Source organism: Sabethes cyaneus, chromosome 2 (genome assembly GCF_943734655.1).
Source record: "Sabethes cyaneus chromosome 2, idSabCyanKW18_F2, whole genome shotgun sequence".
Taxonomy (NCBI): Eukaryota; Metazoa; Arthropoda; class Insecta; order Diptera; family Culicidae; genus Sabethes; species Sabethes cyaneus.
The window spans coordinates 179,389,316-179,394,814 of NC_071354.1; positions in this window are offsets into that span (position 1 = coordinate 179,389,316).

The window sequence follows — 5,499 nt, forward strand, 5'->3', positions numbered from 1 at the left end:
CTGGCGTTTTTAGACGGTGGGTTCTTTTTTCTGCAGCTCTACCAGGATGAACCAAAAAGATTCGCGCAGAGTCTCGGGCATTCCTCACATTGAAATCGTGTGAAGAAATTCTACAGAGGATTCGCACAGAATACCTTGCTTATAGAAGCAGAATTATTATAGGAGAATCCAAAAGTTTAATCCCTGGGATAGCTATAACTCGGCTCGGGAATCGCCTGCACTATGAACTGTTCTGTTCTGACGTGAAGACGCAGTAAGCTACTCATATATATTGAACTGTTGACATCCTATCATTTATAAACTCAGCTTATTTGATACTTGCAATTTTGCATGTCATTAACCCTATAACTTAAAATCTGCAGAAATATAAATGGGTGATAGATGAGGAAAACTTTGCATTGCTGGCCAATATGCACAGTGGCACTCATCAGAATGTGGAAAGTTCTCTTCCGGGTTCGGTGAAGGACGGTCAGTAAAGAATCAATTATTCACGCTGCGGCAGATCCTCCAAAAAGTTCATGAATGCAGAATTCTACGTACAATTATTTCATTGATTTCAAAGTTCCGTATGATACCATCGGCCGTAAAATCATGGCTATTCTAACCTCGAAGTGGACTTTGTCAACGTGATGGTCCCTCATGTGGGCTGTTCAACATGCCGTTACAGGATGTTATGAAAGGAGCAACACACAGGCACAATCTTCAGCAAATCTAGTTAGATCGTCTGCTTTGCCAATGAAATGGATATTGTCGATAGAACAACAACTAAAACTCAAAGTAGCGAAGATTGGGTTGAAGAAAAATGCGTCCAAACTAATGTACCGTGAACCGCTAATATGACGCACACGCTAAAAGCTGGTAACTCGGTCCTAATAACGACTGAGTTTGTTTTGTTTCGAGCATCGAGCCGCTATGCTGCCCGTTCTCCCGGAACTCGACACTCAACAGTGCCTGAGTCGAGTCAAGTTGCACGACATGACTTACAAAATAGAGCCCATAATCATTCGATTTATTGTCCTTGTAACGCTGATGTCTTTTGAGTAGATGTCGTTTTTCGCGTTAATTTACTATCATGAGAATATTGCAAGTTGGAGCTCCTAATCTCAAAGGCCCGGTGGGCCCTTTGGCTCCCAGTCCGCCCCTGTGTTGGTGTGACAAATGTCTGACTTCATTAAGAAATCAGCACAAAAATTCTTACGCAAAACATAAACTATGGGCGCATATAAAACAATTTAACATTTTGCAGCGACCAGCACCCGCAAACGGAGACATATTTTGACTTTGAATGAAATATCCGTTGTATTAATTAGAAATTATTTCCGAACGTTTTAGTAGAATTCTCCAATCAACAATAAGTGATCCATAATATTGTCTTCGTTTACAAGTTGCCGGCCAGCACCTTGCTTTATGGTTGGTTCGTGCTTGTAGAGTAGAGTAGTGATTTGCTATTATATTATGACTACTGTCATGAGCAAACACTCCTTCAAAGATACTGAATGGTTCGAACTTCTTTTTGCACAGATTTGAACTTCGTAGAAACCAAATTCGGGTTATTCGTAACCTTATTGTTTGGAATTTATTGTTCAAAAAGTAACGTTAATTCTATAGCTTTTAATTCATATTGAACTTCATATTACCAAAAGATATACCAAGGCTTTTTCTTCGTGGGCTTGGGAGTCTGAGAATAAAAGATAAACATGAACAAATGTTGGAGTATGACACCATTAAAATCATACCGTTGTTGTTGTTGTGGTCGTCGTTGTTGGGCTTGGTTTCGGAACAAACGGTGAAAATGTGTAAGCATTCGCTATATACTGATATTTGTAAGTGGTCGTCAACCTGCCATTATCATCGTCATTTGTGCCTGGAAGTAAAGATCGATATCAATTCTGGCCTGGATCAATGAACCACTTTTTCTGGACGGTTGATAAATACCGAATTGTGCAATGGGGACTGCACTAGCTAATACTATGATAATAAACAGCACAAAGTTTACATAAATCAGCTTCATTATGTGGCTCTAAAGTCACTGTTCGCGATCGTTCTTCATCCACCATCAGACAACTACTGAACGAATCGTAGCAATCCAGAAGCGCTTATCGCTTCATAAGGGAAATCCCAGCTTTGGGGAGCAGCAACGCGTTCAGAATCTCTGAGTACAGGCATACAGAGTATGCTTAATAGCAAGTAACTGATACAGTCAACAGTCAAAGGTCAACTGATGGCAGTCGGTGCTACATCCTGCCTTGGGAACTGGCGGTTCTCAACCAGAATAAATTTTGAATCGAAAGAGATGTTCATCATCGCTGTAAGTTCCATGATTAGCCGAATTCTGGCTAGAGTTCATTAGCTCGGTTGTAAGAGGAAATGTCAAGATTTGAAATATTATTTAGCACCTCTATGCTAGTGCGCAGGACTTACTCATCACGGATTACCGCAAACAATATTTATAGCCTTTATATTCTGCATTCATTTGATTGCTTTGACGTTTTCTGAGAAATGTAAAATGCCCACATATTTTTTTCCTAGAACGCGAAAAAAAATTCGGTCAACATGCAATACCTTGTACAACGGAAGGGACGAAGGCAACCGATGGTTCGACGGTTTCCTATTTGCGCGCAGTAAATCCATGACCCCATATGACGTTGCCGCGCGCTGTAACAGGTGGAAAAACTCAATTACTTTTATTCGAGTGAAATAGTGGTTTATGCACTTGCTTTCACGCCCTCACACCGGGCGGCGGGCGGCAATAGTTAGTTTGCCCGTTTTGCTGTTCGATCCATTCAGCTTCGGAGGAGGTCCTCAGACACACGAAACGAACGGAGTTGATGTGGCATGCAATGTGGTTGTGGCACATGTTCCGTGGAGAGCGGTGCAGTATGAATATAAAAATAAAATAGGGTCTGTGCTCCCGTCCGTGGCCAGCCCAAACCAGCCCGTATCGAACGGGTAAGCCCAACAACCCGATTGCTTTGCTGCCAGAACGTGGTTAGACTGGACAGCTAGGTGAGAATGTATTTTTCCATAAATATTGTTTTATTTGTTTTGATTTTTTTTCTGGAGCCTTCGTTTGGTGTTGGCCCTAGAAGCGATTTGCTGGAAGATCGAAATCCGGCCAGAAAGTATTGTTCAACTCTGCACGTTATAACCAACTGTAGTGTGGAAATCGATTGGTTGCAATGTCTGTCCAACCAGGAGGTCGAGTACCTACCATAATGCTTTGCCTTACCCCTGCTTCAACCGGCAGAAGTGAGTGTCGAACAGCTTCACCGTGGCTCGTGTTATTATTTATGAACGATATTTATGGAAGTCGAGTCGGGAAGGTCTCCCATGTTTTGTGTGCATGCTGCAAGTCGAATGTCAGCCCGAACTTGGCAGCCCGCACGAAAGTTAAGTGAGTTTGAATTTACGTCCTAAGCAACATGCTATCGGTGATGTTTATTAATGTTCTGGAGGAAATTTATTACTCTAGCACTGAACCGTTTTTCATTGCAAGGGTTTAGGGCGGTTTATTGAATAAGCGATTAATTTACAAAGTGCTTTGTGGGATTTGCTGTATAACGAGCACTAAGGGAAGCACGACTGCAGCGTAACCTTGATTATTGGGTTTACTCCTGACCTCAATCCCAGTCCCCTTTCCGAACGATCAATATCAATTGATTTGTTTTGAAATTAATTAGGTTGGCTCCATACCCTTTCATCCTTTCATGATTCATTACGAGATAAATCGTAGCATTCCTCTGATACAGTTTTATGAACCATTATTGACTGAATTTTGAATGGTAATCAATCAACTGCAGCAGCATCTCTTTGTATGGTAAACACACACCGACCCTAATAATCCCTTCGGGACCAGCCAATCAATCGTCTCATTCTGGCCATCATCAGTTAACTGTTGTAGACTGACCAGATCGTGGTAAAAGTAGATCCGAGCTTTTCAAAAGGTGGGTTGAAAAAGTACACTTTCTTTCCAAAGCGCAAATAGAGAGTAAAACACTCCCACCACCGTCCGCACCGCTTTGGACCTCAAGCCATTGTCAGCGCAGAAAAAAGGGTTCTCTTGCATGCTATTTCGGCTACAGTTGCTAATTGAGAAACATTTCTTTGAATCCGTCCGTCTTGTCTGCTTGCAATGGGTCATTAGTGCGGGGGCAGCAATGGTCTTACTCCGAGTAGATGATGGCTCGTTTCGAATCGGAGAAAAAAGGGTGAGCAAAAAATAAACCGAAACACCTATACCTACCTTCCTTCTACCTAGTAGTGGCTTGACCGAAGCGTCTAACCTTTTTTTTTCACCCCACTCACTTGCTCGCTCGGGACTCTGTGAATGCTCGACGAGCTGAGGTTTAATTAATTTCACTTTCTTTTTTCACGCCACGCCTCCCCCACCTGCCGAAGAAGTCGACCGGTGCGCGGGTGTTGTGTAATTTGAATTATGTAAAGTGAGTCTTTGATTTTGCAGCTACTGCTGAGCTAAACCTGTCCAAAGTATCGAATATTCAACTTTTTGCTCTGCGAAATCATATCTTCGAAATTTGATGAAACAAAACACAAATATTGAATTCTGTTTGCTTTCATTCTTTGTCGAAATAAAATCCGACTTCTTATAATTTCTGATTTTTGTTCTGTTTATTTACAGGTAAGCATCAAACGTCAGCCTTGCGCGGTTCATCGGTTGTAACAGCGATTAATTATCGACAATCCTGCTACCTCTTCGGTGGACTTGTACTAACGGAGCAGCTTTTGGCCACAGTTCAGGTACCGCTCAGTTGGAGCCATTTTTATGAGCTATAAAAAACTTAAAACCACTTTTCGTAACAGGATGCCCATAAAACCGAATCTGTTAGTAAGCAAATCAGAGATGGTTTGTTTATCCTGAAACAGTGTAAGCTCATCGAAACGACATGTACAAAAAATGATTATTTCTGATTAACTGAAGTTTTTGGAGCGTCTTAGTAGAATACGAAACCTAAAAATAAAAAAAATAAGAAAACTTATCCAATTTTAATTCTACTATGTGTATTTTATTCAATGACAGATACGTATTTCGCCTACGACTTGCAGGCTTCCTCAGTGTCCGAAAACAGACACTGAGGAAGCCTGCAAGTCGTAGGCGAAATACGTATCTGTCATTGAATAAAATACACATAGTAGAATTAAATTAGATAAGTTTTCTTATTTTTTTTATTTTTATATTTCTGATTATTTTTATTTGTTTACAATATTGGTGGAAACTAACTATACAAAGATTCTCTTGTCCCGTTTTGCTGGTTTATTTATTGAATTCATTCAGATTATTGACATAAGTGGCATTCAGTGGCTTAGCTTTTTATGTAGCAAGTAATATACCTTCCAGCTTTGTCGAACGAAGCAAAATGCTTCATTAGATTATGGCGGTTGCTGCCAAGCAGTGAAAATCAGCTTTCAGGAGAGCGTAATAAACCTAGTTGGGCTTATGGCCTGACTCTTCGAGAGGATATAAAGGCCTTCCGAAGAGTG